Source organism: Trichosurus vulpecula, chromosome 6 (genome assembly GCF_011100635.1).
Source record: "Trichosurus vulpecula isolate mTriVul1 chromosome 6, mTriVul1.pri, whole genome shotgun sequence".
NCBI classification, from domain to species: domain Eukaryota; kingdom Metazoa; phylum Chordata; class Mammalia; order Diprotodontia; family Phalangeridae; genus Trichosurus; species Trichosurus vulpecula.
The window spans coordinates 13,419,759-13,445,041 of NC_050578.1; the positions used below are offsets into that span (position 1 = coordinate 13,419,759).

General features: G+C 40.1%; 1 protein-coding gene and 1 pseudogene across 2 annotated transcripts in view; both read left to right on the forward strand.

Moving 5' to 3' along the window:
- GALNT7 (polypeptide N-acetylgalactosaminyltransferase 7) overlaps positions 1-25,283 on the forward strand; it is a 210,518-nt gene that overhangs the window by 45,842 nt on the left and 139,393 nt on the right. The window lies entirely within an intron of this gene.
- LOC118853218 overlaps positions 1-25,283 on the forward strand; it is a 30,102-nt pseudogene that overhangs the window by 834 nt on the left and 3,985 nt on the right.

The window sequence follows — 25,283 nt, forward strand, 5'->3', positions numbered from 1 at the left end:
GCCAATACAAGTGGGCAAAGTTCCTTTTGGGGGAACTTGTACCCTAATGGGGGTGAATCTAGAACTTGCATAGAAAAGGGGCATGGGAAAGGAATGCCAGGGATGCTAATTAGATAATCTAAGGGTCCAGTTGTCTTTGGGAGCTATGGATGGGACAGTGTAGGGAGTATACCAGACGTTGAGGGAGAAAAGACAGTTTTTTGTTTAGTTGGCAGAGGCATGGACCTTGGGCAAGCACCAGAGACAGATCCTTGGGCAAGCAGGCACCCTGGGAAAGAGTCCTTGGGTCAGTATCCCTGTCTCTGTCCTGATAAGAGAATTACAGAGTCAGGCCTGTGACAGGGGAAAATTTTTTACTGGGGCGGGGTATTGGGGGTCGGTTACTTAGGGCCCTTTAGGGTCCAGGTCCCACCACCCCATTGGGAATGATAACATTTAAGGCCCAATTCCTGGGCAACAATTCAAGTGAGTTTTGGTTGTTTATTTTTGGGGTGGGGAATCGGAGGAGACAGACAGGCCTGAAAGAAAAGAAAAGGTCAAATAGATAAAACATATTACTTATCCCCAAAGCAACTTTAATAATGCATCTTTTCTTCCCTCAATTTTTTTGTCCTTTGTTTATTCCTCTTCTTTACCCACTACCTTACTCTTCTGGAGAAACCTCTACATTGACTCCTGATGGGTGACTTGTGACTGGACTCTTCTCCTTCCTTCTCCTCTCCCTCCTCAACTATAACTTTGCCCCCAGCTGGTATCTTTTTACTCTTCCTCTCCCCTTCTCCCTTTTTTGTTATCTTCCTCCATTAGAATGAAAGCTGCTAAGAAAAGTTTACTTCTCTCTTAGAGAAAGAACTGACGTTTAGTTTCTTACATGAGAGGGCCCCCTTCGTGAACCATCTGTCCTTTCCAGCCCTTCTCACGGGTCTTTGGAATTCATCTAATTGCATTCTGTTGGAAGTCACTCACCTGTTGCAGCATGACAGTTTTTAGCTCCGGTTGAGATAGCTAAAATGTCAAGCCTTTCCATTCCATTACAGATGGGCCAGTTCCCTTTCGATTCCCTCAGGTTTGAAGACGGCAAGGTTGGTCTAATCTTCATTTAAAAATCTGTCAGTTTTGTACGTGTTTGGCAAATGTACACCGGCATTCCTCATCTGTTTTGTCTTTGCAATGTTCTCATTCACTGGTGCTTTGGAAATTTATAGACTGCTGTTCCCTTTTTTTTTTTTTTAAACCAAAACGAATGTTGTTTAACAATCCCATTTCACTCTGGGGAATCCTAATTAGGGCACCGATAGCAGAGGGCTGTCAACCCCATACCTCCTATTTTAGGGTTCCCCAGGCAAGGCTATAGTATGATGATTTGAATAGCATATAGTTTCTGGAGCTTGTCTAGAGAAGCTTTATTTGAAACGCTCTTTATTTGGGTAAAGCATGACCTTTTATGTGAAGTCTCTCCTGATCCCTGCCTAAGTCTAGCTCCCTCCATCCCTGGTTGGCTGGTATTGAACTATCTTGTATTACATTTTCTCTTTATACTTATTCTGATCACATGTGTCTCTCTTCCATTAGAATATAAGCTTCTTGAGAGTAAGGATTCTTTCGTTCTTTCTGTCTGTATCCCCAGTGCATAGCTGCTTAATAAATACTGATCGAATGATAGCATGGATTAGGAAAAGCAGATGTGTTACAGCAAATATATTTTACAAGATAGACATTTGGAAACCGGAGCTGTCCTGTCCTGTCAATTGTCCTGTCAATTTATTTTCATAAAGTGAGAAATTGAGGCCTGGAGAAGTCTCCCAGATCATCTGACTATTAGTTGTATTATCTCGGTCAAGTTGGGCACCTCCTTGGCCTTCAACTGACTCACCTGTGAACTGGAAATAATAACGCGTGGCATTGGCTGCCTTACAGGGATGTTTATAAACCTTTACAGACATTCCTGCATAAGCGTGAGCTGTCATTTGTTATTTTGGAATACGGTTTTTGTTGTTGTTTTTGGCGAAGAGTGGGAGACCTTAATGTGCGGCTCCATTCGTGACCCCGTTGGGGGTTTTCTTGGTACATACTGGAGTGGTTTGCCATTTGCTTCTCCAGTAGATCCATTTTGTCAGGCAGTGGGAGGTGAAGCGACTGACTTACCCAGGGACACATGGCTAGCAAGTGTCCGAGCCTGGGTTTGTTCTCAGGTCTCTCCGACTTCAGGCAGAGTGCTCTACCCACTGAACCACCCGTTGTGTTCTGGTGTTGATACAGATCAGCAGTTCATCTGGGGCTTATACTTAGGCAGTAGCCTGGATCATGGCATGGTTAAGTAACCTGTTTTCTTGGTCAAATAGCCAATCTCTGTTAGAGGTGGGACTTGAACTCAGATCTTCCTAGCCTCAAGTCTGGCTTTTTATTTACTCATGCCATCCGATCCTGCTTTTATCATCATTATTATAGACCATCATTCTACTACTGAAAATATTGTATTTTACCCAGGATAGGTTAGCAATATGTTGTATGTAACGTGCTTGCTTCTTTTATCTGATTAAACAGAGCAAGAAAAGATAAAGGAATATTCCAGTTGTCACTTAGGAAGCCCAGCTTGGAATGAGGAAGAGCTAGCCCAGGCTCCAGAGGGTCATGGAGTCTAGAGGAGACAGAAGACAAATTTGAAGAAGCTTATTTGAACAGCTTATAGGTGTCGAGATTAACTAGAAAAGCAACCACTTTTGAAGGAAAGTAATTGGGTTATGTGTGAGCAATGTATCGAGACAAAGCAGCAAGTCATTTTCAGTCTATAAGCTGTTTGAATACTTGTTCTTTGCATCACTAATGGAATGCCAACTCTAATAGGGAACTGTGGACTTGTTACGGTTGGGTCAGTTAGGGCCAGGGAAGGGAGGCAGCGAGGTGTATTGGTCTGGGAATAAGAGAACCCGACTTTTCCCCTATAGCTGCAAATCCTGTAATTTTTGAGCAGCTTTCTGAATGAGGATGCCACCATTGATTTCTGTACTTGTAAAGACTTTTCTCTGCTGATCATGTCCTAATTGATGGTTGGCAGAAATGTCCTGTCTATGTATGCTTGGGGTAGTACTTCTGCAGCACAGGGGTCCAGAGCCCTCTAGCATCTTTTCTTCTTACCAGTCCTTACTAGAGTGGGGTGTGTGGAGGTGCTAATTACTATAACTTTCGCTTAAAAGGTAGCTTAGGCATCAGCAGGCTGTCAGGTGCTGATGTCTCTTGGCAGGTTTTGGAGTTTTGGGAAAAGTGGAAGCATTACAGCAAAGCAGATAGCGAACACTGAAGTTCTGCCAGAGAAAAATGTAGCGGATCCTACTTTTGTGAACTGCCCCAGAAGGTGTCAGGTTCCGTTCATTCTAGCAGGGTTGCTCTGGAAAGCTCAGCTGTGATCACTGCTTTTCTTTCACTAAATTTACCAAGCATTTATCAAGGGCCTAACGTAGTCCCTTGTTCTGTGAAGTTTGGATTCAGTCAAAGGACTGCACTTGAGGACCTAGAGGGCCACATGTGGCCTCGAGGCTGCAGGTTTGCCACCCCTGGAATGCATTTATCAAGGCAACTCTCTTAAGACTACAAAGATACAAAGCTCGTTTTTATTGATAGAGGGCTAGAGAGTTCCTTCATTGGAAGGGTTCAAATACCAATGAATTTGGTACATAGTTCCAGTCCAGCTGAGTGGCACGCTGGATAGAATGCTGAGCCTGGAGGTAGGAAGACTTATCATCTTGAGTTTAAATCTAGTCTCAGATACTTCTAGCTGTGGGACCCTGGGCAAGTCACTTAACCCTCTTTGCCTCAGTTTTCTTATCTCTAAAATGAGTTGGAGAAGGAAATGGCAAACCACTCCAGTATCTCTGCCAAGAAAACCCCAAATGGGGTCATGAAGAATTGGACACAACTGCTTGATTCTTACATCTGGTCTGGTTAGGTCAGGGGTTTGTTGGAGCCAGCTCTAACAGGCTTGTAAGAGCCAGTTGTGAAATTTTCGGACAATAATAATACAAATTAAACTTTCCCAGAGACCTCCATTATTAAATATGTACAAGCACACCTCTGAGCTCAGGGATGATGCAGTAGATAGAGCTCTGGACTTGGAGTCAGGAAGACTTTCATTCAAACCTGGCCTCGTACACTAGCTGTATGATGTTGTGTACCTTGATCTGTCTTATCCTCATTCCTCATATGTAAAATGGAGATAATAATGAAAAGAAAAATTTTGCAGGGTACTCTATTACATCCTGGAATACAAACGTGAAAAAGAGGAATACCTACCCTTAAGCATTCTGCGGGGGAAGTGTTATATAAGGTTGGGTTCAGTAAAGAGATAAGGACAAAGTCATGGGATCATGTATCTAGATCTAGAAAGGGATCTTGTAGACCATCAAATCCAACCCCCTCCTCTTATAAATGAAGTTGTTATGAGCCTTGATGATAACCTGGCCAGCAGAGGCCTCCCTTTGAGATCTGAGGGATTCCCCAAGGGCAAGGAGGTGGGAGACAGAATCTTGTTTGGAGGCAATAGGAAACAGACCAGTTTGTTTGGGACTGAAGGAGGAGTAACATATAATAATAACCCTGGAAAGGGAGGGTAGGACAAAGTCAGGAAGGGCTGTTAATGCCAGCAGAGTTTGCATTTTAGCCTGGAGACAATAGGGAGCCACTCGATCTTTTTGAACAGCGGAACATAATCAGGCCTGTGCTTTAGAAATAGCAAGTTGGCAGCTGTGCAGAGAGGGATTCAGGCAGCTTCTTGCTCTCTCGCAGCTTGTAGATTCATAGGATATTTCAAGCTAGAAGAGATCTAGCCTTAATCCATCCCCTCTCTATTACAGATGAGGAAACAGAGGACCGGAAAGCTTTCAAAGCCTTCCCCAGAACCATCGTCCTTTGTGTGGACGCTGTAAATAACGAAGTCCACTTGAGATGCTTCCCCTCCCTTCCTCCACCTCAAGTGCTTGAAAGGGCAAAGGTTTTTCTCATCTTCTTTAGGGGAAGTGGTCCTGGCAGCCAGCCTGGGGATGCCATCCCTTCCCGAGTCAATACTCCAAGGCAGCAAGAATCCCAAGGCTTTTGGGGGGAGGGGGAGGGGGAGGGGAAGGGAGGTATAGTTTTTCTTTCATTTCTTTTTTTTCTAAAAATATTTTTAAGATTTATTTTGTTAGATATTTCCCTTTAAAAAAATTTTTAACGTTCATTTAAAAAAATTTGAGGTCCAAGTTCTCTCCCTCCTTCTAGCCCTTCCCCATCCCTTGAGAAGGCAAACAGTGATACCAGTTATACATATGAAGTCATGCAAAATGTTTCCATATTATCTGTGTTGCAAAAGAAAACATACATGCACAAAACATCAACAAAATAAAGTGAACAAAGCATGCTTCAGTTTACAGTCAGACTTCGTCAGTCCTCTCTGTGGAGGTGGATAGCATTTTTCATCATGGGTCTTTTGGAATTGTCTCGGATCATTGTCTTGATCAGAGTAGCGTAGTCTTTCATAGTTGATCATCGTGACAGTATTTCTGTTACTGAGTACAGTGATCTCCTGGTTCTACTCATTTCACCTTGTATCAATTTATATAAGACTTCCCAGATTTTGTAGTTTTTCTAAGGATATGGTCTTAGACCCAAACTGGTTCTTGCCTCCTTGCCTATCCATTCTCTCTGACCCTCCATCAAATTTAACCCCTTGGCCCTGATAACAGAATGAATGAGCTATAATGTCCGTTTCTGTTTCGAATGAACTGGAAATTGAGGGGATGCCCATCAGCTATGGAGTCAGAATGCAGAGCGAAGCAGACTATTTTCTCTTTGGTTTTGTTTTCTTTCTCATGGTTTCTCCTATTTGTTATAATTCTTCTATGCAACATAACTAATGCGAAGGGAGGGAGGGGGAGAAAATTTAAAACTTATGGAAGTGACTGTTGGAAACTGAAAATAAATAATTAAAAAACATAGTAGAGCTTACCTTGCCAGAGCTGATATTAAACACACACACACACACACACACACACACACACACACACACACAGAGTCTCTAAGGAGACTTGAGCAGTCCAATTCAAAAATGTTTTTTTCATTATGATGCTTCTTGGAGAGGTCACTTAACCTCTTTGGCCTCTGCTCTTCACTTTTCCCCTCACCTTTCTTCCTTCCCACCCCCAAGTCCAAGGCATCCATCAGTAATCCAATGCATCCTCCATTCTCTTCCTCATTCCACCGGTTTTTTACCAAAAGTGCTTTAAGGAGGTTCCACCATTGAAACCTTCCAAAGCGTTAGAAATGGGATAGAATCTCTGAAGTCATCTCCTGCTCTCTCTTCCATCCAGAAGCCAAGAGTCCCTGCTTCTCTTGACAGGACCACTTGGGAATGATCAGAATGAGGACGGGAATTGGAGCAGTAAAAAGGCTGAGGATTCTGGGGAGGTCGGAAGGAGTTGGCTAGGAATGGGGAAAGGGGCTAGCAATAATGGATGAGTTTTTCTTTCCTTCCTCTTCTCTCTGCTGATTGAAGCTTAGGAGACAATGGGCCAGAGCAGGGAGATGATCAACATCTGAGGTGCTGTGAAAAACATGCCCTTCCCTGGTCCAAACAACCAAAGTGGGGGATGGGGAGGAGTGAGAACAGTGAGTGAGGGAAGCAGGAGAAGGGCCAGAAAGCGAGAGCAAAACCATTTCCTATTTCCATTCCTTTATGGCTTAACACTCTCCTTTCTGCCCCTCAGCTTTTTGCCTGAGGTTGAGAGGGTGGATTGGGATCAGGCATAGAGGATTTATGGACCCTTTGTTCACTTTCTGGTCTCTTCTGGACCTCTGGCCTAAGGACCCCCACTAGCACCATGTTAGTGCCTACATGTGGTAGTGTGGTCACTCTGGAAAATATAGTCATTATGTTTAAGGAATTCACATTCAATGGGAATTTATAATATACTCATCCTTTCCTATGTCTCACTAGGGATTTTTTGCTTGAATGTGTGTGTGTGTGTGTGTGTGTGTGTGTGTGTGTGTGTGTGTGTATCTCTGCCCCATCCCTATATATTTTTGCTCTACAGAAATTTTTTGTAGAACAGATTTTGTTCATAGAACAAAAGATGGCTGTAATTTTATTCATGTTATGATTCATATCACTCTTGTATTTTTCTGGTTCCGTTTTTTTTCTTGAACAATATTACCAGTCCTAATGTTCTTAGATTAAAAATAGAATAGTAATGGCTTATTTTAAATACTTCAATATCATAAAAATATAAATGAAAATGTTAAGAAAAAAGAATATGTAGATGACCTTTAAGGTCCTTCTAGCTCTAAATCCTATAATCCTATAATATAGTCTTTCCATTTTTAAAATGTGGTATTTTACAGAACCAGTTTTCAATGTACTCTAGCTCTTTATAATATTAAGCAAACATGGACAGTTTCCCAAAGTCCTGATGCCCAGGATGTTAATCTATGGACACTTTGGTATAAAGTGTGAGCTATTGTGGCATACTAGAAAGTGAGCAATGGGTTTGAAGATGGAAGACTGCCGGTTTCTTAGGTTAGCAGTGAATTTCTCTAGACCCTTCCGTTCTTTTGGTCGACTTTCTAAGTTGAAAGCAAAGATAACTCCTAAACCTCTTTTCTCTCCCTCTCCTTCTTCCTCTCCCTGTCTCCCTCTCCCTCTCCTTTCTTCCCTCCTTCCTCCCTTCTCTCTCCCCTTCCCATCCTCTCTCACTCCTTCTGTCTCCTCCTCCCTCCATCTTTCTCTTCCATCATCCTTTCTTACTTTCCCTCCTTCTCTCTTTCAGTCTTTCTCAATATCCGCCTCCATTCCCTTCATCTCTCCCCCTTTGCCCCTCCTTCCTCTCCTCTCTCTTCCAATCTCCTCCCCTCCATCTTGTTTTTTTTTCACCTCCTTTTGTTACCTGTTCCTGTGTGTCACCGTGCATATCCCTTGGGTGTGATATACTTTATTGTCCCCCATTATTCAGATGGTTAAAAGGTAGGCCAGGGGGCAGAATCCTAGCCCTGGCAGCTCTGACTTGGCCAGAAACACATCAGCTACAGAAATGGTTCCCCTTGGGTTGCATTCTGTCCAAGCGAACCATCTTAATGGTTTTGAATGACCTTAAATGTCATGTTCTTTTTTTTTTGTTTTTTTTGCAAATTCCTGTCCCTCTTCGTCTCTTTGCAATGAGAGTATTTTGCTTTGTCATAGTAAATTAGGTGATGCAATGGATAGCATGCTGGAGTTTGGGCCAGGAAGTGTCTCTCTCAGACACTTAATATCCATGTGGCCCTGGGCAGGTTACTTAACCATTCTGACTCTCAGTTTCTTTATCTGTAAATTGGAGATGATAATAGCATCTACCTCCCAAATGAGACATTTGTAAAACACTTTGCAAACTTTCAGGCGCTATCTAAATATTGGCTATTAAATTAAAATTAAGTTTTTTTAAAAAAGGTATTTTTGCCTCTGCAGTAGTCTTTAAGACATAGGTAGATTTAATTTTAAAGGAAAGTAGATTTTTTTTAAAATGAGAGTTTGTAAAAGGAATATAATCTGTGATACTGTGTCCTAAGTTTTGGGTTTGGAAAGTGTGACCTATATGATTTTTGTGAGACTGAAATACATACACTGAAACCTCAATTACCCAGAACCATTCAGGAAAACACTCAGATATCCAAACTTAGGGGAAGTGATGCTTCTCTTTTAAGATGTCCCTAGGATAAGAGAAAAAGTAACAAGGGACTTATGATTGCTTTTCACACAACTTCTAGGGATTGTCCTTGGGTAGATGCAGAGGTGATCCAGTCTCAGAGTTAGAGAATATATAGAACTAAACAGTAATAATTGATGACTGTGAATCGCTTGGTACTGCAGAATCCTCAGTCACAAATAAGCTTCTGTGTAAACACTGGATGTGCATAAAAAAGATTTTCAGCAACAATGGTTATAATAGAAGGGATGTTTAGGTTTCATTTGGTCCTAAATTTTACTTAACCAGAAACTTCTCCCGCCTCCAATTGCCAAAACATTGCCTTTCCTTCATGTAGTGGGTGTGTAGTGAATAATTATAGACTTTAAAATTCTCCTGCTGATGGTTTTTAAGTCTTTGGACTAGTAAAGGTTTGGGTATGGGTTGAGGAAGAGGGAAGCAGGAGCTTCCTTTACTCCCCCAAAATAGAAATTAAAAACTTTGTATTTTTTTTATTGATTCTCTGGGCATTATGGCCTAATGCAGTTATTCTTTGTTCTGGGGTGTGTGTGTGTGTGTGTGTGTGTGTGTGTGTGTGGTGTGTGTTTCTGCAGTAAGGAAAGAACATTCAGGAGCCCTAAGTTTTCACATTAAAAAAATTTGAAATCCTTGACCTAATACTAGATGGCCAAACAGCAAAAGGTAAATATTCAAGTTTGAATTCAAGTCACAGCGACTGCCTTCTCCCTTTCTTCATAGAGGGCCTAGACTTCTTAGCACAAAATACAGGTCCAAAAGAGGGCTCCGCCAGTGGTAGTAGATGTTATCATAGCAGGGTTACAGATAGAAAGAAAATCAACTGATTTATAGAATCAATTTTATTCATTTCAAGTAAAAGGTTTAAGTCAAATGAATTAGTAGAGTGGTTTTTTTAAATCTGCAAGTATAATAAAATCAAATTGTCTTTGATTAAACAAATTATTCACATTTATAGCAGATATAGTTTAACAAGGGCTGATGGGTAAAACAATGCAATATCCATTACAATTAAAAGAAGGGAATGAAAAAACTACTAATTATAAACAAATTTTAAAGGTAGAGGTAGTTAAGGAGAAGGCTATATAGTCATCAAGTTGGATAAAAGATTGCATTTGAAAGGGTTTTATAGAATCACAGAAGCTTAGATTTGGAAGGGATCTTGAGGAGTCCTGAAATTCAACACTAATTTTATAGAAGAGAAAACTGGAGGCCCAGGGAAGTTAAGTAATTTATTCCAGGTCACACAGAAACGGAGCAGAACTAGAACTTAGGTCTCCTGGCTTCCAGGACAGTCTTCTTTCTACCATGCCGGGCTGTAGTGATTGGCTCACTTCAGAGGATATAATAAAATGTTAAGATGTGGAGGTATAGTCTGTCATGGTCCATTCAGTGATCAGGAATAGAAAAATGATTAAATGTGTCCTGAAACATATCTATTGCACTTGATGAAACATTAACCAACTTCAACCCAGTTAATTATGTTTCCATCAGACTTCTTCGATGTCTTTCTGAAAATCCACTGAGGTGCCATTTGCATTAAGTATTTTTGTCCAGCGGTTTTCTTTCAATAAACTTTAGGCAGTTAGTACAGAGGCTAAATTAGAAAGCTGAAAACAAAACCCCATTATTGAATGCACCAGAAAGAACAGAAAACCTTGTGTAGTATCAGGAATTAGCTATAATATAACCCTGTTTTTCTGGGGATTACAAAATTATCAGATTGCTTCAGGCAAAATCCCACTTGTCCGAGTGTCAGGAAATTACATATAGAATACACAGGGGAGAATATATAAGTTACCAATGATTGACTGAGTTCTAACTTATCAGAAATTTGAGGAGAAAAGTGCATGCCCCCTCCCAGTAATTATTCTGAGTTACCACACTGTAAAACAATACTTATCAACAAAAGACTCCTTTTTGAGGGTCTGGTTGAATTTTTTAATATTTAAAAGTCCCTAAACTAAATGAGAGAACATGATTCTTAGTTCTTGTCCTAACCATGTCTTAGGTTTGTTTTTTTTGTTTGTTTGTTTTGTCTTTTATTCAGAATGAAAACTTTTTTTTTAAATTTATTTAACATATTTAGTTTTCAGCATTGGTTTTCACAAGAGTTTGAATTACAAATTTTCTCCCCATTTCTACCCTCCCCCCCACTCCAAGATGACATATATTCTGGTTGCCCTGTTCCCCAGTCAGCCCTCCCTTCTGTCACCCCACTCCCCTCCCATCCCCTTTTCCCTTCCTTTCTTGTAGGGCAAGATAAATTTCTACGCCCCATTGCCTGTGTATCTTATTTTCTAGTTGCATGCAAAAACTTTTTTTTGTTGTTTTTTGAACATCTGTTTTTAAAACTTTGAGTTCCAAATTCTCCCCCCTCCTCCCTTCCCACCCACCCTCCCTAAGAAGTCAAGCAATTCAACATAGGCCACATGCGTATCATTATGTATAACCCTTCCACAATACTCATGTTGTGGAAGACTCACTATATTTTGCTCCTTCTCAACCCATCCCCCTTTACTGAATTTTCTCCCTTGACCCTGTCCCCTTTCAAAAGTGTTTGTTTTTGATTACCTCCACCCCCATCTGCCCTCCCCTCCATCATCACCCCTTTTTTAATCTTCTTCCTCTTTTTTCCTGTGGGATAAGATACCCAATTGAGTAAGTATGGTATTCCCTCCTCAGGCCAAATTTGATGAGAGCAAGGTTCACTCATTCCCCCCTCACCTGCCCTCTCCCCTCCTCCAACATAATTGCTTCCTCTTGCCACCTTTATGCGAGATAATCCACCCCATTCTATCTCTCCCTATCTCCCTCTCTCAATATATTCCTCTCTCATCCCTTAATTTGGTTTTATTTTTTTTTGGGTATCTTCCCTTCATCTTCAACTCACCGTGTCTGCTCTTTCTCTCTCTCTCCCTCTCTCTCTCTCTCTCTCTCTCTCTCTCTCTCTCTCTCTCTATATATATATATATATATATATATATATATACACACACACACACATATATACGTACACACACATTCACTTATATATATATATTCACTTATATATATAATATATATTCACTTATATATATACATATATATATATATATATGCACATAAACATATATACATATTCCCTTCAGCTACCCTAATACTGAGGTCTCATGAATCAGACACATCATCTTTCCATGTAGGAATGTAAACGCAACAGTTCAACTTTAGTAAGTTCCTTGCGATTTCTTTTTCTTGATTACCTTTTCATGCTTCTCTTGATTGTTGTATTTTAAAGTCAGATTTTCTATTCAGCTCTGGTCTTTTCACTGAGAAAGCTTGAAAGTCCTCTATTTTATTGAAAATCCATATTTTGCCTTGGAGCATGATACTCAGTTTTGCTGGGTAGGTGATTCTAGGTTTTAATCCTAGCTCCACTGACCTCTGGAATATGGTATTCCAAGTGATCTCTTAATGTAGAAGCTGCCAGATCTTGGATTATTCTGATTGTGTTTCCACAATACTCAAATTGTTTCTTTCTGGCTGCTTGCAATATTTTCTCCTTGATTTGGGAGCTCTGGAATTTGGCGACAATATTCCTAGGAGATTTCTTTTTGGGATCTATTTGAGGAGGCGATCAATGGATTCTTTCAATTTCTATTTTGCCCTGTGGTTCTAGAATATCAGGACAGTTCTCCTTGATTATTTCTTGAAAGATGATGTCTAGGCTCTTTTGATCATGGCTTTCAGGTAGTCCAATAATTTTTAAATTATCTCTCCTGGATCTATTTTCCAGGTCATTGGTTTTTCCAATGAGATATTTCACATTGTCTTCCATTTTTTTCATTCCTTTGGTTCTGTTTTATAATATCTTGATTTCTCATAAAGTCACTAGCTTCCACTTGCTCCAATCTAATTTTTAAAGTAGTATTTTCTTCAGTGGTCTTTTGGACCTCCTTTTCCATTTGGCTAATTCTGCCTTTCAGGGCATTCTCCTCATTGGCTTTTTGGAGCTCTTTTCCCATTTGAGTTAGTCTATTTTTTAAGGTGTTGTTTTCTTCAGTGTATTTTTCAGTATTTTTTTGGGTCTCCTTTAGCAAGTCATTGACTTGTTTTTCATAGTTTTCTCGCATCCTTCTCATTCCTCGTCCCAATTTTTCCTCTACTTCTCTAACTTGCTTTTCCAAATCCTTTTTGAGCTCTTCCATGGCCTGGGACCAGTTCATGTTTTTCTTGGAGGCTTCTGTTGTAAGCTCTTTGACTTTGTTAACTTCTTCTGTCTGTATGTTTTGGTCTTCTTTGTCACCAAAGAAAGAATCCAAAGTCTGAGACTGAATCTGGGTGCGTTTTCGCTGCCTGGCCATATTCCCAACCAACTAACTTGGCCCTTGAGTTTTTCAGTGGGGTATGACTGCTTGTAGACTAGAGAGTTCTATGTTCCACGTTTGGGGAGGATGTGCCAGCTCTGCCACACCAGCACTCCTCCTTCCCCAAGAACCCCCAACCGGACTGGGCTTAAATCTTCAGCAGGCTTGTGCACTCCTGCTCTGATGCGCCACTTAATTCCTCCCACCAGGTGGGCCTGGGGCCGGAAGCAACAGCAGCTGTAGCTGCCCCACCTCCGCTGCCCCCGGTGCTGGTAGCCGAACCGTGAACTCCTTCCACTCCCGCAGCTTTTCCCACTAACCTTCTCCGTTGTCTTTGCTGTTTGTGGGTTGAGAAGTCTGGTAACTGCCGCAGCTCACTGATTCAGGGTGCTAGGGCACACTTCACCCGGCTCCTGGTCTGGTTGGTCCGTGCAGCTCACACTGGGCTCTGCTCCGCTCCCAGCTCCGTGTGGGATAGACCTCACCCAGAGCCCATCCAGGCTGTCCTGGGCTGGAGCCCTGCTTCCCTCTGCTGTTTTGTGGGTTCTGCAGTTCTAGAATTGGTTCAGAACCATTTTTTATAGGTTTTTGGAGGGGCTTGGCAGGGGAGCTCACGCTAGTCCCTACTTTCCTGCCGCCATCTTGGCTCTGCCCTCAGAATGAAAACTTTTAAACATGATTGTCTAGCCCATGTTTCTAGGCTTTCTTTCCCATGGGCTGAGTCCTGTTGGGAGATATTGTGACTGTACAGATGCCAGTGTGAGGGTCTACCGAGAAAGGGCTAGGTGGAGCTGACAACAAAAAGGGAGATTTTTTTCCCTCCCTGCTTGTCCTTAATCTATGGGTTCTGTTATCTAAAAACCAAGGGATATTGGGATCTTGCTTCAGTGAAAGGCTCTTTCTGGTCTCAACTTGCTAGACAAATCTAGGTTGAGAGGTAGTCAGAGGGCAAATTGAGGAACAGCCATCAGGGCTCAGGATGTAACCTAGGATAACAGTAGGTCAGAAGCAAGAGGCAGTCTTCCTCCAAGGACCCATGAATGGAGCCCAGATCATAAATATACAGGGCTTCTCTGAGGTCTGGTCTGCTTTTATTGCTGCCACTTCCTTCTTACTGCTTCCTTCTTTAGGTCCTTTTTCCTTCCCTATTCACCAGTGACTTCTCATCTGGCATCACAATATAGAAATGTAAGTCCAGGGAATTGGGCCTGAAGGAGTAATTTTACCATTTTTCTCTGACATCTATTACCAAAAGTTAGATCAGAGAGAACAACCAGGTTTTGACAAGGGTAAGCAAAAAGTCTCCGAGTTCTTTTGTCATCATCACAGATCTTAGCATCCTACATTGCCCATTTTTTTTTCTAACTTTAGGACAGGGATAGGGACTTGACCTATCCTGTTGGTATGCGAACTCCCAGTGAAGAAGCTCCCTCTCCCCATGCAGGTCAGCTGCTTCTCTGCAGCTCGAGAGTTGCCTAGAACAGAAGTGTCAGAAATACAAGCTTGTGGGCTCCATATAGCCCTCAGCACAAGCAGCCTGAACTAGATTAAAATATAGTTGGGAAATAGTTAACATAATAAATAAAAATACAATAAAGCATAACTATAGTAAAATAGATAAAAATAATAAAATACACAATAAAAGTATAACCACAATATAGAATATAATATGTAACTAGAAATATAAAAGCATTTTAGAACTTAGTCTCTATGTTTCCTGCTCATCTCTTTATGAATGGTTTAATAGCCCCTATTTCTATTAGAGTTTGACACTAATGGCCTCAAGCACAGAGAGGTTGTCTGTTCCATCACATTGTCAGTCTTTGTCAAAGGCAAGACTTGAACCCAGTTCTTCCTGGCTCTGTCTACTATACAACACTTTCTCATGTTGCTTTTCTACCTTTGTAGAAATAATTTAGTAATGTCTGGGTTTTTCTAATTTATTTCACAAATTAAAAGCAATGTTAGTTATAACTTACAGAGTTAGAAGTACAGGTTAACTGATAACCAGGGGTTATATAGGTATATACATACATATATATGTGTATATATATATATGTATATATATATATATTACCTTAGTGCATAATAGTTATATTTATAGCAGGAGTTAAATCCTCAGATTCTAGCACTGACTTTTCTATCCTGGGGGGCTTTGAGTTACCGACACTTAAGATAGTGAGTAAGAAAAGCCTCCCTGATTCATAGGAATATTACCAAAATTTTGTACTGTCAAAAATTATGTTGTTCTGGTCTGGTGTCCGTGGTAGCATATATAGGTTCAGCCTCTGCACTCTAGCCAGGCTGGCCTCTTTGCCTGCCGTACTCTGTACAAGACATCCCACTCTTCTCTTGTGACTTTGTGTGGTCTGTCCCCAGCCTGAAATGCTCTTCCTCTTTACCTCCATCTTTTGGAATCCCAAGCTGTCTTCTAGCCTCAGCTCCCCGCCTAAGACCTTTTCTGATGTCCCTGGTTGTTGGAGTTTTGCACTACTCTAAGTAAGGTTCCATAGCTAATAAATGTCTAAGGCAGGATTTGAGCTCGGGTCTTTCCAACTCCTGTAGTAGATAAATAAAGCACTGGACCCAGAGTGTAGAAAACCTGAATTCAAATTTGGCCTGAGACATTTTGGTAGCTTCATGATCCCGGGCGAGTTGTAGCTGCTGTCTGCCTCAGTTTCTTCATTTGTAATGTAGGGATAATAACAGCACCTACCTCCCAAGGGTATTATGAAGATAAAATGAGATCGTATACTTAAAGCACTTGGCAAAGCTTAAAATTCTGTATAAATACTAGTTATCGTCATCATCACCAGCCCCATGGGCAGAATGCCACGAGGTGGATAAGGGGGTGTTAGAGATAGGAAAAGCTAACCTGGAATGGGGCCCTGGTAGAAGCTTCCTATTTTGAATTAGTGGTTTTGTTAACTAGTTGCTGAGTTTAGTTGTTCCCCTGCGATAAAGGAATATACTTGGCTGTAAGTGTCCTGTTCTAATTCAGCCTCTGCAGAGCCCTGGGCTAGTCATTAAGAGAAGTGTGAAGTTCAGATAAGACTGGATCTCTTCCCTCATGGTGATAAGAAACCTATATAAACATAATTTATAGTACGACATTGGAGAGATGCCAATTGAAGCCGGAAATGGGGGAAGAGCAGAGGCCAGGGAAAGGCTTCATGGAGAAGATGGTTTTTGTGTTGGGCCAAAGATCCGGAGGGCAGAAGAAGGAAAGTATATGTGGGGGACAGAGTAGTTGAATGATCCCAGTTTGGCTTGACCTTGGAAGGCTGAAAAGATAAAGGTGATCCAAGGCTAATCTAAATTCAATCTAAATACAATCTAAATTCCAGAAATACTTATTATATAAAGCAGTTTGAACTTAAATTTGATGAGCAACCTAGTCCTACTAATATGACAGCCATGGCTCCGTGTCTGAGAGTTATTGGCTTTAGAGTCTGAAGAAGATCTAGATTTGCATGCTCGTTCTTACAGGCATTTAACCCCAGTGGACCTCAGTTACATTATCTGTAAAGTGGAGAGAGAGGAGGAGGTGGAGGAGGGAGCACAAAGTTTCCCCTTCCAGCTCTAAAATCTGTGATCCTCTATTTGGTGTCAGGTGCCTGCTGGCCTCAAGTGCAGAATCAGGATTTGGTGAGATGGCATCAACAAGGCAGGCGACGAATAGATAAATGGAAAATGAATGAATAAAATCCTCTTTATAGGAACCACAATAAGGATACATTTAACAAGGATACATGATATCTAATGTGTTCATTAATTAAGGTCCTCACCAGACCTCCCACATGTCCATGAGGATGCTTCTAGGTCAAGGGCAGTAGTAACCTGCCTAAGGGCGAGGAGTTCCTCATTTTCTTAGCATTTTCAGGGCTGAGTTATGTGGGGTTCCTCAAAGTTAGCTAAGGCAGACCATTTAGTGAAGGCTTCTGTCTCCTTCTTTGGAACTGAAGCAGTCTATGTGTCTCTAAAGAACAACACGCAATTATGAATGCTGCCTCTATACTTGCCCAGGTCATCTGGGTCTCTGTTGTATAACAGCAAACTTGGTCCTGGGTATGAGCCTTGAATTTCCAAATAATGCAGTCAACCCCACAAGGTACAAGGTCTGGGGAGAACGTGAGGCAACCACATCTTAAGAAGTCATTTTCAAGACTTTTTCAGCAGAAAAGCAACGTGGCTCCTCATTACCCACAGTGCCTTAGATGTTGTAGGTACTCAATAAATAATTGATCATACGCTAAAACATTGATTTTTAAAACTCATTTTAAAATTAGCATTTAATACAATTGAGCTATGTGTGTGTGTATATATATATATAAACATTTTAACCAGAAATTATTCCCAAGTATTAATTTAATTCAACTAAGTACATGTTGAATACCTACTGTATGCTAGGAATACAAGGCTGAAATAAAACATAGAACTTGCCTGATCAATTTATAAATCCACATGAATTTATTAAGCACCTAACTATTTGCCAGGCACTGCACTAAGCACAAAAGATAGAAATAAAAAGCAAAAACAGTTCCTGCCCTCAGGGGAGCTTATGCTATATTATAGACAACTATACATATTATACATGCAGATATGCCTTGTACACATATTATAAATGATAATGTATGGTTTTATTGTTATTCTTGTTTCCATTTAATTGTTATCGTTCTCACGCATTTTGTTTTCCTGGGTCTGCTTACTTCACTTTTCATCATTTCATATGTCTTCCCTTGCTTCTCTCATTCAGCAATTTCATCATTTCTTACAGCACAGAAACATTACACTCTGTTCATGTACCACAACTTATATAGCCATTTCCCAATCAATAAGCTTAGAGAGTCTTGAAGTAAATAAGAACCTCTAACATGCTTGATGGTTTCTGAGGAAACTGAGGCCCAGAGAGGATGGGGGAGGAATGTGTGTGTGTGTGTGTGTGTATGTGTATACACACATATACATACGTATGTGCATATATATATATATATATATACACACACATATATATCACTTTGTAATCTAGTTAATGGCCACATTTACATCTATCAAGAATATCAAAAATAGCCATTAATTTTCAGGGTCCATCAACCAAAACCATTTATCATCAAATTTAGATTCTGAATTTAAATCTTGGATTACAAAATTATACAGATGGAGAAATTCCTATTCAGTTCTGCATCCAGCAAGACGAAGCTAGCTCATCCTGTCCATTAAGAGCTATTTCCCAAGCTTACTTTTTTTAGTCATCCCTTCCTTGAGTCTGACTTAAATAGACTTTAGAGCCTGTATAACAAATCCTTTCCCATCAGTACTATAAAGGATTCCTCTCTGTCAATTTTTAATAATGTAACTTTGCGTTGATATAGCACCTTTCATCCTAAGTGGCCTCAAGTGCTCTTGGATAAGCTTAAATAGATGAAACATGGTACAGTTTTGAAAGATGGGCCTCCCACTTACACTGATTTTTTTTCTTTTTTTGCTAGGGTAGGGGAGGAGAGGAGGGATAACTACATCTTTGTAAAATTAACATGTCACTTTTTCTTTTTCTCCATGAAAATTTGATAAACTTCAAACAATTTCTGGTTTGCAGAGGAAGCATTCTATCTAGAACCATTGCATGGACCGCTGTTCTTTGAGACAGCTGTGTGGTGCAGTAGATAGAACGCTGGGCCTGGAGTCAGGAAGGCATGAATTCAAATCCACGTTCAGATAATCACTAGCTGTGTGATCCTGGGATGTCATTTAACCTCTCTTTGCCTCAGTTTCCTTGTCTGTAAAATGGGGATCCTTATAGCACCTACCTTCCAGGACTGTTGATCAAATGAGATAATAATTTTAAAGTATTTAGTAGAGTGCCTGGCACTATATAAATGTTAGCTATCATTGTTATTCTCATGTTTTTTAAGACAGAGCCAAATTGATACTCCTGTTTACCTTAAAATGGTAACAAATGGAAATGTTGCTTCTAGAAAACAGGATAGTAGTAGTTCATATTTACATGGTATTTTCAGCTTTGGAAAGCCCTTTACATTTGATTTTCTGCCAGCAGGTATAATTTCTTGATCTAAACTAAGTTGGATTGCCTTTGGAAAACTATTAAGTTCAATAAGGAGCTGCCGGAAACAGAGGCTCCACTTTTTTTGTTTTGGGGTAGATAACCAGGGTTAAGTGACTTACCCAGGGTTACACAGCTAGTAGCGTCTGAGGTCGGATCTGAACTGAAGTTCTCCTGACTCCGGCTGGTTCTCTGTCCACGATGCCACCTCACTGCCTGGAGTACCCACTTTTTAATACCAACGTCCTTGCCATGGTGCTGTAGGGCTCTGAGTCAAAGAGGATGACAGCTTTCAAAGAAGTGAAGTTTAGCATCGTCCAAAAAAAGCAGTAGAGATGTTTGGAAGACATAAGCAATCTGAGTCTTATCGCCAACAAGGAGTTAGTTGCATGAGAAAGCTAATGCAAAGAATGCCATCTCAGTGTCAGGAAGGCCTGATTTGAATGCCACCTCTGATACAGTGACTAGCTGTATGTCCCTGAAGACGTTTCTAAATGTCTTTGGGCCTCAGATTCTTTATCTTTAAAATCACAGGGTTGGACTCAGTGGCTGAGTGACCCAGGGCGAGTCACTTAACCTCTGTTTGTCTCAGTTTCTTCGTCTGTAAGATGGGGATAATAAGGGCGCTTATCCCCATCCCCCAGCGTGGTTGTGAAGATAAGATGAGATCGTATTTGTAAAGTCCTTAGCACAGTGCTTGGCGCATAATCAGTGCTGTTATCTTTATCATTATCGGTATTATTACTCTGAATCTGTGATCTTACAATGTCAACTGATTGGAAAAAGAGACGGGCTGGTGGCCTGTGGTATGTACCAGAAGAGAGAGATTAATAAAGAGCTTAGTGACCTTTAATCCACTACTGTGCGTCTGAGTGATTTAGAGCAAATTCCAAGCCAGTGACCTCTCAGCATTAGTTTCTCAGTTTTCAAAATGAACTCACTGCTTTCCGCTGAACTGTGCTGAATTTTGTAAGACCCTCCGAAGGGCAGGTATGTATGGAAGGAATGCCCACACTGGTGAAATCACAGATCCTTTGGATTCCAATCACGAGGGCTTGAAGCCAAGCCTTGTTTTCTATGTACTGCAAAAATAATAGATAATTTGGTCAGATTGTTGCCCTTTGTTACTGCTTCTCAGATATTTTGAAGTGGTTGGTGGGGAAGGAATGCTTGGCTCAGAATGAGAAAAATTTGGGTCTGTCCCTTGCTAAAATTTGGTTCGTCATGTGAGTCAAAGGCCACTTAACATATTGTAAAGTTCAAACAAATGTCATCTATGACATCTGCTTCTTCAAGAACCCCAGGAGAATCCGATCATACAAGGAGACACTCACTGTTCCTTTAAACTCAGACCGATGTATTTCTTTGGCTTGTAGATTTACAGACTACTCCTGAAGTAGTAGGACCTCCCAAAACCTCAGCAGTTGGGTAGCATCTAGGGAAAAGCGAGCTAATGTTTTAGAAATCTCTTAGTGTATTTCCTTCTAGAATCTACAAGCTTATTAATGGGGAAGTACATTGCAATTGTTTTGTCTCTTTGTTTTTTAAAAAGGCATAGATGCATTGCAGTCTGTACCACAGGTGAGATTATGGATCCATTGAAAGTACATGTCATCATTACTCCTACAAAATATTTAATAATGTGTATAATAAAGTCAAGAGGAACTCATTTAACCTTTATGATTGACTAACTTTGAATCTGTAGACAGTAAGTTCTTCCTGTGATGTGAAGGAAATTTGCACATAAAATATACGTGGCATTCTTTAAGAGAAAAAAGTTGTGGCACACGAATGTAGTGGAATGTTACTGTGCTATAAGAAGCAATGGAAAGGGTGAATACCAAGAAGCGTGGCAGCTTATATGAACCGATGCAAAGTGAATGGAACAAGTGAGACCAGGAAAACAATGTGTATATTGGCTGCAACATGTTAATGCAAAGAAAAATGACAACAAAACCTTGAAACTGAATACTGTGTTTGGTCAAAAAAAAGCACAGATAAGGCATCTCCTCCACTCCTTTGTGAGAACGTTGGTGGGGAACACTGCATAATAATTCCAAACTTTTTGATATATTGATTAGCTTTGGTAAACTGTTTTTGCCCCTCTTTTTTGTTCTTTGTTATAAGGGATGGCACTCTGGGAGAGGAATACTTTGGGAAATGTAGGTGATGTAAAAATAAAAGATAAAGATAAAATTGTATCTTAAAAATAATTTTTTTTAAAAACTGCAGTTTCACTCACAGGTATTTAGTGGTCTGTCAGTGTTGTCAGAGTCATAATGGCCTTTAGAGTCAGAAGGTATCTTAGGCATCATCTAGATGAGTCGTATCAAACTCAAATACAAACAGGGACCACGAAGTCATGTCTAAGGATTCCTGCAGGGGCATACTGACTTGGAAAACTACATATTAACATTATCTATATACTCTTGTATTTTTATTTACTGAAATATTTTCCAATTTTATTTTAATCTCTTTCAGGAGGCACTGTCTATTCTTGGCCTGTGTTTGATGCCTCTGATTTAGACCTATTGGTCCAACTACTCTTTAAATCAGCCTGGAATTAGGCAAGAAAAGTGATTAAAAACTATTTATGCTCCTTGACCCATCAATCTCGTTACTGGACATATATCTCCCCAGGGAGATAAATGGAAAACAACGTCCAATGTATCTCAAAATATTCACAGCAGCACTTTTTGTGGTAGAAAAGAACTAGAAGCAAAGTGGGTGCCCTTCCTTTAAATCCCAACTAACATCCTGCCTTCTACTGGAAGCCTTCCCTAACCCCTCTTAATTCCAGTGCTTTTCCTCGTTTAATTATTTCCTATTTATCCTGTGTATAGCTTGCTTTGTATATATTTGTTTGTGTTGTCTCATCCATGAAAATATAAGCTCCTTGAGAGCAGGGACTAGCTTTTGCCTCTTTTTGTATCTCTAACACTTGGCACAGTGCCTGGCACATAGTAAATTCTTAATGTTTATTAAATGAATGAATTAGCTAAACAAACTATGGGGGATAAATGCAATGAGATTTTATTTTGCAGTAAGAAGTAATTGTGAGGAATGAGATATAATACTGAACTTGGAGTCAGCAAGACTTTGGTTTAGTTCCCAACTTTGACATTTATTAGCCACGACTGTCAGCGAGTCATTTAATGTTTCTCAGGCTCAGTTTCTTTGTCTGTTAAAATAAGAGGGCTTAAGACATTACATGGGAAGATTTCTGTGACCTAAAAAGGATTGCAATAAGTAAAACCAAAAGGATACATAGTGATGAGAATGTGGATGCAAAGAAGTCTCAGAGACCTAAAAACTCTAGAACAGAAAATGGAACATTCTTTCTTGCCCTTGGCCCAGGAGTGAGAAGGGACTAGTAGGGCTGAAAGTCATCATTATCAGATGTCATTGTATTGTTGTTTTTTTAGCTTCACTGCTTTTTTCTGTTATAAAGGAAGAATTCACTTCTGGGAGAGGTGATTTTACCAGATATGACTATTATGTGTGTGTGTGTGTGTGTGTGTACACATATATAATGTGTATATGTGTATGTATATATATGTGTGTGTACATATACATACGTACACATATATGTATGTATAAAACACCAAAGCCCTCCCCTTCCATTTTTTAATTGCTAGGGTAACTATCTGCACAGTCTCTGTCAGAATGACTACAAATTACAAAACAGTGGAATGTAAATTAATGAATGTTTTGTTGTTTTTAATTGGGTCCCTGCATCCAGATTTTCAAAAGATCTGCTGGAGACTTCCTATTCTTGTTTTAAAAAAGGTTCTTTCTTTTACCTCCTTAAACCCAACTCATAAAGGTCTTTTAACATTTAAAATATTGCTTGATTGACAAATCTTTGACTCACATCCAACTTTTCCTAGGAATAAAGCCATCACATAATGGGGTTCACTGCTTCTTGCAGGCCTTTAACGAATCACCTTTTGACCATTCATCAATTACATTTGCTTTCTTTGGGGTCATTATGCGGTTAGATTGCTTGTATTGTAGCACTTGGAGGGTTATTTTTCTCAAGGGATTAGTGATGGCTTGCCACAAATTGAATGGACTATTGCTAGCTAATTTTACTTTCATGTGTATTATGCTTAAAGCACCATAAAAGTATAATATGTGAATGTAGAAAACTTGTCCATGGAAAAGCTTGGTTCTGGTTCGTCTTGTCACCTACTTTGTTCCACATCTTCTACTGTGTATGATAACCCTATTAAACAGAATGTGGAGTCCATTAGCCACAGCCCGTGGCTAATGGGGTTGTAGTTTTGGTTTCTGAATGGGGCATGTGGCCAGCTCTTTTTTGTTTCGTTAGATTGTAAGCCCAGCCAGCTTTCCTATGAATGTGACCCATGGTGGGTCACACAGTGGGGACAGAGTTTGAGAGTGTGACTGGCTTGGCAATGACCGTCACAATTATTGGGGAAAAAAACAACTGAGGGCAAAAATGCCGTGATGATATTGGATCAGTAACATCATCTTTATACATGAAGGACAGCACAGCGAACACATAGAATGGTCTTAAAGAAGGAAACAAGCATTTATTAAATACCTATTGTGTGCTTAGTACTTTATGAATATCTTATTTGATCCGCATAGCAATCCTGTGAGGTAGATGCTGTTATCATTCCCGTATTACAGTTGAGGAAACTGAGGCAAACACACACCTCGGAAATGTCTGAGGCTGAATTTGAACTGAGGTCTTCTTGACTCCAGGCTCAGTACTCTCTGAGAGGTGAAGAAATTACCCCCAGGGTTATAGGACCAGCCTGGCCTTTAACCCCTAGGTTTCCTGACTTGCAGTTCAGTTGCCTTTTCCATTCTACATTTCAAATGGGCAGCCTCAGTTTCTCCAGTTGTTTCAGATTTCTGTATCAGAGCATACAGTCAGTCAGAAAGGGTCACGCACAGACTCTATTTCAGTCTAATAGTCTTCTACAAAAATGAGTAAGTCACGTAGATGTAATTTCAAACTGGGATTTTCCCCACACGTGGCATTGTAAAATAGTTGTGAATTCCCCCACAGAGTCTAGTAGCAGCACCAGAGACTTCTGTATAACTCCATTTTTCATTATGTGAATGATAACTAAATAAAGAAGTGGTTGATTTGTAATTAATATTCATCCCTCAGCCTTTAGACCCTTATCTACCATGTAGGATCTATAACACATAGTGAAGACCAACCTGAATACATCTGTCTATGGTACAAGAAGTAATACGGTTTATTGGATAGAGAGTAAGCCTTGGAGTTGGATACATCAGTGCCTGCCTCTGACATAGATGCTGGTTTTGTGACCATGGACAAGTCACCCAACCTTCAGTACCCCAGGGAGCACTCTGATTATTAGTTGCACAATTTAAACTAAAACAAGAATAACAGAAAAAAAACACCCAATAGTCCAACTTTCACCAGGACTAAGCATAGCAAGAATATCTAGCTGTATTTTTCTTTTTTTCATTTGTTTATTTATTTTTAGTTTTCATTATTCACTGTTGTAAGATTTTGAGTTCTAAATTTTCTCCCTCCCTCCTTTCTTCCCTCTCTGAGACAGCATGTAATCTGACATAGACTATAAATGTACAATCATTAAACATATTTCCACCTCAGTCATCTTTCAAAGAAGAATCGGAAACAAAGGGAAAAATTACAAGAAAAAGAGAGAGAGAGAGAAAATAGTATGCTTCTTCCTGCATTCAGACTCCATAGTTCTTTATCTCAATGTGGATAGCATTTTTCATCATGAGTCTTTTCAAATTGTCTTAGATCATTGTCTTGCTGAGAAGAGCTAAGTCTATCAAAGCTGGTTATCATACAATATTGCTGTTACTGTGTAGAGTGTTCTTCTGGTCCTGCTCACTTCACTCAGCATCAGTCCATGTAAGTCTTTCCAGGTTTTTCTGAAATCTACCTGTTCATCATTTTTTAGGAACAATAGAATTCCATTACATTCATATACCACAACGTGTCCAGTCATTTCCCAGCTGATGGGCATCCCTTCAATTTCCAATTCTTGGCCACCACAAAAAAAGCTGCTATAAATATTTTTATACATGTAGGTCCTTTTTCCTCTTTTATGATCTTTTTGGGATACAGACTTAGAAAGGGTATTGCAGGGTCAAAGGGTATGCACAGTTTTA